The 10,853-nt window shown below is 43.2% G+C and overlaps 1 long non-coding RNA gene across 1 annotated transcript in view; it reads left to right on the forward strand.

Moving 5' to 3' along the window:
* The first annotated feature begins 898 nt into the window (after positions 1 to 898).
* Positions 899 to 10,853, forward strand: part of LOC309337201 — a 12,875-nt gene continuing 2,920 nt past the window's right edge. The window contains exons 1-2 of the long non-coding RNA XR_014154140.1: positions 899 to 970; positions 7,136 to 7,241. This is a non-coding gene — a long non-coding RNA (uncharacterized lncRNA). The remainder of the gene's footprint in view (positions 971 to 7,135; positions 7,242 to 10,853) is intronic.

Consider the following 10,853-nt stretch of genomic DNA (forward strand, 5'->3'; position numbering starts at 1 on the left):
GGGGGAGAGCAGGCGGGGGCAGGGCTGGTGTGCATCCTGGGGGCGTGGTGCCCAGCAAGGGCAGGGGACAGCCGCAATGGCACCCCACCAGGATCGCTCTGCTGGGGGCGGTGCGTTTCCCCCCGCACTCCTCTTCCTCCACCAGTGTGGCCACCAAGCCAAGGTTGATTGGTAGCCACTGCCATAATAGTAGCCAGCATGTGAAATGATCATGGGGAACCTCGGTGGGCATTTCTATAGGTAGGTACAAACCCACCTGGAAGAACAGCTCTCAATGTTGCATCAAGTCTTCACTTCATTTGAGCTTTTCCAATCCTCCTCCTTCTGTACATTTGAAAGACCCTTAGGGTGTATGCACCACCCTTGGCTGTTCTGGCTGAGCATTGCAGAAGTTCATTAGGCAAATGCAGTTGCTTAATTCCAGTATCCCGTCTCCTTGCTTCCTCCTCCTTTTGTCTTCTGATCCTGTGTTCACTTCTTCTGCTTCCAAGTGGGGATCAGTATTCCTCATTCTTGAGTTATTACTCAAACAATTATAGCTGAGTTGCTACAGAGTAAACATTTTTGTTGGCTCAGTCCTTAACACAATGAAATGTTTCACAACCACCTCTTATTTTATATTTTAATTACCTCCGGTTGCTATCAAGTTTCAGTTCCTTCCTTAATAATGAGACATCCAAGTGCAGTTACCACAAACTCCTGTGGTAGAACGCTAGAAGCCAGAACTCTCTGTTTGCTTTGTTAATCAGCCTCTTCTAAAATAAAAAAAACGGGTATTCTTATGTGAATTCGCCACACCTACAGAGATAACAATACCATTGTTCTTCATCCCTGTTTTTCATGGAAATTACCATTTTTCTTCTCTTGCAGTAACCAAATTTGTCACTCCCTTGGTTTTGGCTGATCATCAGAACTTCAGCAGAACAAGTTTCTTCTTGGAAGGACTTCCCATTGGAATCAGTGCTTCTGGGTAAATATCTAAGCTATCACCTCTGGAAAAGATTCTGTTGTTAATTAAATAAAATTCCGTGACTTTAAATCTCTAAATGCATACCTCCCCTTTTTTTGAGGATGTTGGCACAGGAAGGAAGGGCTCAGATTTTCTGATGTTTGAACTTGTGGGCAGAAAGCTAACAGCATTAGGTAGGGAGGGGAAAACCCTTCTTCAACATTTCCCTTTTCATTACTTTGGAAATATGGAACGTAAAGCAACCTCTTACTTGGGTATTGTTCTGTTTACAGCAACGGACCAGAGCAAAAATGACTTTGGAATTCGATGAGCTCAAATGGTGAGGGGAGTGTAAATGGTCCAGATATTGCCATAACATGCATTGCAATGAGTGCTTGATTGCTGTAGAGCAAGAGTGGGGAATCTTTTCCAGACCATGAGTCACATACCTCCAAGGGCAACCCTCCAGGGGCCAGAAGTTGGCAGGGCAAGGGACAAAATGCTGGCATAGGTAAAAGCAACACATGTGGCTCTTACCTTTGTGCAGGAGAATACATTCCAGGCACACAAAACTCAGAGCTTCCATATACACTTCTCTCTTGCTCTGCATCGGCAAGTGAAATACATCATCACAGTTCTAGGGTGAGACAAAAAGACTCCTGGAAGTCACAGAACAGAACTGGCAAGGGGCTGGTCCTAGGGGGAGACTGAAATGCAAACTAACCACTACCTTTGGAGGAAACAAACTGGAAGGAAAAGTCCTCTGTATGTTTCATCACCCAACCAGGCATGTCTATACAGACTGCCTATCAGAGTGCCTTTCATTTTCAGCCACACCAGTTAATTAAGTAAGAAAAATTTAACCGCAATTAAAGCTTTAGTTGTTTAATCTATTAATTAAATCAATTAACCATGCAATTGAAGGATATATGATAAGGACTGGGGTGCTGGCTGATGACTAATATGTTCTCTATAAATACTATATGGGGGTGTCTGGAGATGATGACTTGATGAGCAGAGAATGACACTTTGCACATGCTCTAGAGACCTTGGACAGTTAATCTTCTCATAAGAACCCAGATGGATGATTGAAAGCCTGGCTGTGCAGACAAACTCCCAAGACCAAGGCTGAAGATTCTAGTATGCCAGAAGGACCTTGCCCGGGTCTGCCTCTATAGGATGCCCTGGATGGGTTCCTGGCCTCACCTCCACTAGAGCAGCCTCCAGCCAAGTCAGAGGCTAAGTCACCCCTCCCAAACCATTGAGAGTGTTGGAGTCAGAAGGCCCAAGCCCTGGAAGCTAGTTGATAACAGAGCAAACACCTGAGAACCCAATGTCACAAAGCAGCTTTAGAGTAAAGGCTTCCTTGAGAGTAATGGTACAGGGATCTTAGCACAGACTTCAGCACCTGCAGCTGGTATTGGATATGATCTGGGAGGCCAGGCTAATGAGCTGGAATCTGCTGTTTGCTGAAGCAATGTGTGCCATTCAGATCCCTACATGACCCCTTTGCTTCCTTGCTCGCTTGTTACTGGATCTTCTCAGTTGCTTCTGGACCTTTGCTTATTAATGCTGCCCCTGGATTTTGCTTTGACTTGGATCTCTCTCATGCCTGATCCTGGCTTGACATTAACCTTGCTTTCCAGACTTCTCTTGCTACTTTGTGTGGGCGCAAGTCTGCAGTTTAAACAGAGGTTGGATGGCCATTCTCTTTAGCTGTGATTCCTGCATTGTAGGAAGTTGGACTAGATGACTCCTGAGGTCAATTCCACCTCAATGATTCCATGATTCATGTTTGGGAGCAATGTTGCATTGCAGTACATTGCTCCCAAGGCACTGTAGGAAAAGTGGTTGGTAGGACATGGTGTGAGGCTATTTCCGCAGCCTTCTACTGGCTGCCCCTTCTGGTGGGATCCAGTAAGCTAAGTAGCAGCCTCCTGAAAATATTGGAGAAATGTCTCCCCCAGCTTCAGAAAGCAGCCAAAAATTAGTTTGTGTTTTCATGGTGGGAATAATGCTTTGGGGAAATTATGATATATATATACTGCTTAATGCCAAAATAGGTTTCTAAGAGAGTTGCAAAATATAAAAACTAGCAATGCAAAGATTAAAATATAAACAACCATAATTAAAATGGCCAATAAAAGATTCCCGATAAGCTAAATAAATCCGTAATTAAAATAGACAATGAAACAATCCCATTTAAGCAACAAAGTAATTGAAGCAAGACACTCAGAAAGAGAGATCAAGAGAATGCCTGTATGGATGAGATTTCAACCCAGCTGCACCCACTTGCATCCATGCATTCTGCAATAGAATGGCATATGTCCTTTCATTAGAATAAGAGAGACTAGAAAAGAAACATAATTGTCCTAAAATAGCTTATCAACAGCGCAAAATAGCTCAAGAATAAGGAATACTGATCCCCAGTTGGGAGCATCTGCCATGTGTGAAATGGCAGGCTGTGAATACACTCTTGTGTCCTGGTGTTCATGTGTATGCATCTATATGCATGTGCTTAGAGACAGGATGTGGACCTGTTCTCCACTCTCGCATTTAGCTCCTAGAAATTTTACAGGAGGTGCAGAAAGCCTGAAGAATTAGCAACTCAAAATGCTAACAAAGAACACCCAACAGGCAAGAACAGACAGAAAACGGGGTAAATGATATACCAAAGAGAGGGACTAGGAAATGGAGACTCTGGTAAATTAGGAGAGTGGGAGATGATTGTATATGCATGTTCTGGGAGTGTGCTTCACTTTCCACCTCTGACACACCTTGCTGTTGTCATCCAGTCATCTCTTTGAGCAAAGATCCTGGCAGTCATGTTGAATTGTAGAGCAGCTTTTTGATGTGGCTAAATATAGTCTCCAAAGTAGACCGAGCCCACCCAAATGCATCCAAGTTGAAATTTTGCCAGAGGCTACTAGGGGCTTCTCTACTTAGTGAGTTTGGAAGGACCCTTTAGCATCTGTCATGAGGTAATGAAGGAAGAGGTGGAAAGTGGCCCTTCAATGTGCTCCAGCACTTGGTCTCAGACATGGAACCAAAGTTTCTAAAACGGGAAACAGATGACATTTATTTAATTTTTTGCTTCTACATTATTTGGAACATGACAGCTCCCCTGCAAATGGCTCACACTAAGGTACACTTAAAATAAGTAGTTTGGGTTGAATCTTGCATTAAAAAGCACATAAATCTAGAGTAAAATCCACATGTGATTATATGACTAATGCATCTCTTTCCTCAGACAAATAAATATTCCATAACTGAGCTCAACGAGGTCCTCCCCACCTCCAAGATTACACATTTATATTTAACCACTTGTGATTTTCTTACCTTACAGGTGCACTTTTGATGAGGCTTTTAAAGTGTGATCTAAAGGCGCATAATTTGGTAACTGGTTATGTAATGGTTCTTCAGGGAATATTCAGAAAGAATATTTTCTGGATCCAGTCAGGATCTTATAGGACAAAGCTTTAGTCCTCTTCACAGGCTGGATAAGAATGCTGCATGGTTTTTAAATGTCCAGGACTGAGCCAGTTCAATTCACTTCTCACTTGAACAAAAGGAGCCAAACTGGTACACTCTGAGTTTGCTGTGATACTCAAGAGAGAGAGAAACACACCACCCTCTGTTTGTCTTCTGATACACTTCTTCAAAAAACACAGATCCTGAACCATATTATAAATATATATAAATCCAGCCATTAAATCCTTGACTGTTTGCAGATTCAGGAGTCACTCCAAAGGAGCAGGATTACAGAAGTTGCATGTAGTTTTCTTTATAGCTGTGTTGGTTTAATGGCAGTTTTATTAGGGTTTACTTCCCTCCTCCTTGAGATTATAATTAAGCTTTATATAGGAAGCTGAGAAAGATCATCCCCATGAGTGGCTTGCTGAGCGGGGCAGGGCCACTGCATTATCTTGCTGATGGGTAGGTTGTACTTGCTTACCGGGAGGGAGAGGAGGAAGGTCAAGGTGGTGGGGAGGTTGGCAGGGTGCAAACACCCCCCCCCCAGGAGTGCCAGATAGACTCTGCCAGTGCTTTTGCACCACACAGTCCTCCTTAGCACCTTGTCCCTCACAGTAAACAAGAGCAACCCACCTGCCAGGCAGCTAGCATAGCAGCTCCATGCCACCTGGAGAATCACTTCTGATCACTCTGGAGTACTTTGTACCTCAGTGGTAGAGCAAGTGGCCACTGGTTCAATCTCTGTCATCTCCATGTAAAGCTGTGGGAGACCCTAGCCTGAAATCCCGGAGAGCCTCTGATAGTCAATGTGAACAGGACAAAGCTAGATGGACCATTAATCTGATTTGGTCTGTGACTGGTGAAGTTTTATCCTGAAAACAGGGAGGGACAAGTCTGTCACATTTTGATTTCTTGCAGTTTCTCCCTTTCTCCGCTCCCCACATTTCTGCCTCACTTTATGAATGTTGTTGCTGTTAAACGAGGATGTAAAAATAGTTAAGAGATTTCGTGTCACATAAGGTTTCCTTGAGATGGAGTCGTCTTGGCATGCAGACTTTTCCAAAGTCACAAATTGTTGGGCTCCTGTTGCTAAAAATAAGGTCCTGAATTATTTATTAAACATTACATTTAGGATTTGCAGCTAAAACACACAAGAGTGTAAAAGTTCAAAGGCGGCACGTTCCTTCCCATTGAAAGGAGAAATACTTTTAAAAGTTGGATGATTCATTTTTGATCACCCTGTCTTGTAGTCTTTGAAGGGCTGATTTGCCATTTGAAAATGAAATGTGATTTTTGAGAAAGAAGAAGAAAAAAGTGTGTGTGTATTTTAATGTTCCAAAGGAGGCAGCAGCAATGGTTACAGCTGTTTAACAGGAACATCTTTTCTTTGCAAAGGAAGGCATTTCATACCTTTGACCATGTTGCCTCCAAGGAAGATGGGCTCAGGACTTAGTGCTGGGTCAGAGCCTGGTCAAGTCGTAACGCTTCATGGTTCTTGACACAGCTCTGATATAAGAAGCTCTGGAAATGCCAGAGAAGAGACAAGTGAGCTCTATTATTTATATCTCAAAGCAAAAAAGGATGTCTGGGTTTTTCCCCCCTTGTACTGCTTCAACTGGTAAGAGAGAGCATTGGATTTGCAGAGCAGCTTAATTTCATCATTTGCAGGAAATATATATTTATATAAATTGTGTATCTCTCCCTGCACCCCACCCCACTCTTCTCACAACAGCATCATTCTAAATATGCTTGGTCAGTGCTTTTTTTCTAAAACAATGTTTAGGGGTACTCTCATTTTCCAACTCATATTGAAATACTGCCCCTCAATGAGGTCAAACTTAGAATCACAAAATGTTTAGGCGTACCCCTGCGTATCACCCCCCCCCCCCCGGCGAAAATAAGCACTGGGCTTGGTGGTGGGAGAAAGAAAGGCTTGGATTGGGGTGAATCTCCAGGGCAAGAGAGTTGAAGGGTAGACGGCATGTATCTTCCAACCATTGATGCAGTAATGGAAATAGCTCATTTGGTGGGGCAGAGCTGCAATGCTAGCCTCCCAACAGGCATGTCACTGATGCTTACTGGGAGGAGACAAAGGTGTGGTGAGGTTGGGGCTGTGCAGGCATTCTGGTGGAACCAAGAATGCTTCTGTAGAGAAAGATTTTAGGAAGCAACCCTCTCTGACATGTTACTTAAAACTAGACTTCCAGCTCAGGTGTTATTGGGACAAATTCACATTTAAAGAGTCAGATGTACCATCTTGGAGATGGTGCTTGGCTGATTAGCTGAGGTAACATAGTTGACAATAGAGAACATTTTTTAGATCTCAGATTTAATCTCTGCCATTACCAGTCAAAGCAGTGTTCTTCAACCTAGGGTCTCCAGATGCTGATAGACTACAGTTCCCTTGATCCATGATCATTGGCTGAGATGGCTGTGGATGATGGGACTTCTTGTCCAACAACATTTGAAGAACCTATGTTGAAAAGCACTGAATTAAGGCATCTTGGGTAGCAGATCTGGGGAAAGTTCTCTTCTTGATATCTTGGCACTGAGTTGCTATCAGTCAGAGTGGACAGTACTGGATATGTGGACCAGAGATCTGACTTGGTTACTGCAGCCTCATTTTCTTATACCAGTTTTGAATATATGTGCATTGCTCAGCACTTGTAATCTCACCTAACATTTGTTTGTTTCCCTCTGTTCTTTTCACAGTTCTGCCCTTCTTCTCATCAAGGTCATTTCCAAGTTTATACTTGGAAATACTGCTCCTGCAACTCAGAAAGGGTTAATCTATGCCTAACGTACGAGTCAGGCACAGGTAAGTCACTCCACTTTGTATTCTCCCTTGTCCAACTTGTTAAGTGTTGGAAAATTGACTTCTGGCCATTCAGAGGAGAAGCACAACCCTATGATGTCTGCTCAGAAGATGGTCCTATTCAGCTCAATGGGGTTTATTCTCAGGTAAATGGGTATAGGCTTACAGGCTTAGACGTTTTGAAGTTTCCCTGCCACCTGCTCACATGATCTGAAGGGACTTACATTCCTCCTCCATTCCCATCCCCTTGTCATCAAGTCTGTCTTCTTTTATGAAGTTTATTTGACTTCATCTATCCGGCCAGGAATTGTGTTCCTGACCACCACTCTGCCAAAAACACAACTTTGTTAATATTACATAGTAGGCTGAAGTAGAGCTCTAAGGCTGCAATCCTAACTTCATTTATCTGGGAGTAAGCTCACTGAATGCAATGGGACTGATAGGGTTAGGATTGCAGCCTAAATGGTTAGGTTTTGGAACACAGTCAAGTGACTGATGCCTCTTGAGTACATGAGGATTGCCTTGCTGGATCCAAACAAATGTCCATCACTAGGCCAAACAATGGCAAGATAGTTGTTTCTGGGAAGCATCACAAGCAGGGCACGAAGTGGTGGTGACAGACTTTGCCCCAGCATCTGTTAACCCAAAATATGTTGTCTATGAACATGGAGGTTTAATTTGCAGCACATTGTTACAGCCATAACTTGGGTGACTGGTGAGAAATTTCCACAATTAAATCTGGTTAACATTCAGGAGACAATTACGAAATGGAAGGGAGTCATAGTTCATTGGTAGACCACTTGCTTTGAATGCCTAAGATCTCAAGCTCAGTTCCAGTTAAAGGGGGGGGGGGAGTGAAGCAAGCAAGCACTGCAGGACACATCCAGGATAATGTTCTGGCAACTACCTCATCCTTCCCGTGTTACTTCCTGATGTCCCAGAAGCAACAGAAAAACCATTGTTCATATGTTCTCCATGATCATCCTTATACTGAAAAAGCCATAGATAAGAAATGGAAGAAGGTGGACAACCAAGCATCTGGAATGAGCTCCATCCTTTGAAGGGACAGTTGCTGGCCACCCAAGGGACAGATTCACCCATGAGAGTTCAGCGATTGGCCAGTCATCTATGGTGCAGAGTTGTTGTTACGAATATAAATAGGGCAAGAACATTTTAAATACTCAAATAGTGTCTGGAAGCAAAGACAAAAGAGGAAATTAGAAATCCTCTGTCTTGGTGTAATCATGCCTTTTAAGTTTCAAAAATGTTATTGTCAACAGAGCGAATGTGTTCATTAGTTTAGTCGCAGTTGTTCAGCACTTTCCAAACTGAAAGGCGCTGCTGCAAATGCTAGGGCATTATGTTGTCTGACAACCCCGTGCTTTAAGACTACTGTGTTTTGCATATGAGCTAAGGAAGAGGTGAAGGGAAGGTTAGTTTGAAATGGCATCATGCCTTGGTTAGGTGCAGTCAAATCAGTTGTCAGATTAATTGCATTATGGTGTGAATGCAAACAAACTTTGCAAAGAGATTGAGGAAAGGTTAAACCATTAGCTGTGGAAAACCTCAGGATCAATGTTTATCAGAGTCAGGTGAATTGTACTGTGTGCTTACCAGAAGTTGACATCTTATCCCCAGATATAATTCACTTTTGTCCTCGAGTATGTAATAATGTCACATGCTGAAGCCTGGTGAACAATGAAATGTGGATGACTGAATAGGCAAACAGGAATATCAAAGACTTAAGAGACAGCACGTTGGCAGCATGTACTTTTTCAAATGTCTTCTTGTTTTCTCTTCAGTAAAACATAATTAGTGCCAGGTGATAATAGGTTTTCCAACTTTCTGCCTTCAGAAAAGCCATGGCATATTGACCAGTATTGCCAAGGAAAACCTGTCCATCCAACACAGAACTCCAGCACATTGCCAAGAATTGAGGGGGTTGTTTTCAAGGCTGCATCCTGAATTTATGTAGGTCCAGGGAGGCCTGTGGACTTTACCTGTCCCCCATGTGAGCTAAGAGCATGACCTGACTCAGAGCAGGTATAGGACTTCCTGATGTTATTGGACTCCAAATCGTATCAACCCCAGCTAGCATGGTCAAAGGTGATGAGAACTGTAGCCAAGCAACATCTGGGGGGCTGCATGTTCCCTATGCCTGACTTAAAAACATACCCAGTGCTCTCTTGTGACCTGCACCCTATAGGATGAAATCCATAATGATAGCATAGTGGTCCTTCAGGGACTCTTATTTGCCACTACTGATCTATTCACTGAGGAAATCTTGAGAAGCAAACAAGGACCACTTGGGTTCTCTAGAACACAATTGGAAAACCACTGACCTAGGTAGCTATCAAGCCTATCTCTCAGCTACCACTGCCAAGAAGAAAATGAAAAGACTCCCTGCATCTATTGGCTGCTTCCAATGGAAAGCAAGTAAGATGGAAAGCAGGAAACAGGTCCATTCATTCCATACAGATAGGGCATTGTCATATTAGTCCAGAGACCAGAAGTTATATTTACGTGCAAGAGCATCTTCGTTCATTTTAATGCAGAGAACATCAACATGCACACACAGGAGCACACACTGAGTTGCCCCCTCCAATGAAGAACCTCACTAATGAGGTTGAGCCCATAGGTTCATGTTCTTCTCCAAAGCTGTGCTCCAGACTGTTCTTCATAGATTTAGGTGCATGTAGAAGTGAGTACAGGCCAGCAACTTGAATGGCTTTGAAAAAGGATTAGACAAATTCATGGAGTATGTGGCAGCATGACTATTAGTTGCTGGAAAACCAAATGCGGAGAATGCTGTTGAATTCTGGGTCTGCTTGCAAACTTCCTATGGGTACCTGGTTGACCACTGTGAGAATATGATGCTGGGTTGATGCTTTGACCTGCTCCACAAGGGCTCTTCTTAGGTTCCCACTGTCGACATGCCCAGGAATTCTGAAGGTAGCTAACACAAAGTGAATTTCAACAACAGGGTTATATAGACAACAGAATTAAAGCACAACTTTTTAAGATGTCTACTTATGGCAACAATAGGTCCAGCTTTCTTTCTTTCTTTTTTTACCCACACACCAAGGCCTTTTGCCAGCTAGCCTCCTGTCTTTTGCCTGTTCTAAGAGCCTTGCAGACAAATGCAGCCTGTCTAAGACCAAGGATTCCACCCCATGCCCCTTCTCAGGAGCCGCCCTCCTTCAGCATTTGCCATCTGCCGTGCCAGTAGGACCTGGTGAATCAGCAGAGCACAAAAGAACGTTGCTGTGGCACCTGCTGAATATTCATGATATATGAATATTCATTAAATTAGCATCTGTATGACCAGGCCTCCAGATTCACAACTGGCATTGCAGGAAAAGGGCCTATTGTATTTTAATTAAATGCCAGCTTGATTTCTAAACAGCTATACTTACCAGGATTTAATCAACTGAGAAGGATAGCAACACATTTCCAAACCCTGGGGATGCAACCCCTCCTCTCCCCCTTTGCACGTTTAATACGAGTGGGAGTTATGTGTTTGCAAGGAAAGGAAAAAAGACCTCTCTGAGCAACCAAAATAGCATCAGATTATCTTTATAATAGATTCACACTGTGTGGGATCCATCAACATTT

Source organism: Podarcis erhardii (assembly GCF_964252035.2).
Source record: "Podarcis erhardii genome assembly, chromosome: 1".
Classification (NCBI taxonomy): Eukaryota; Metazoa; Chordata; class Lepidosauria; order Squamata; family Lacertidae; genus Podarcis; species Podarcis erhardii.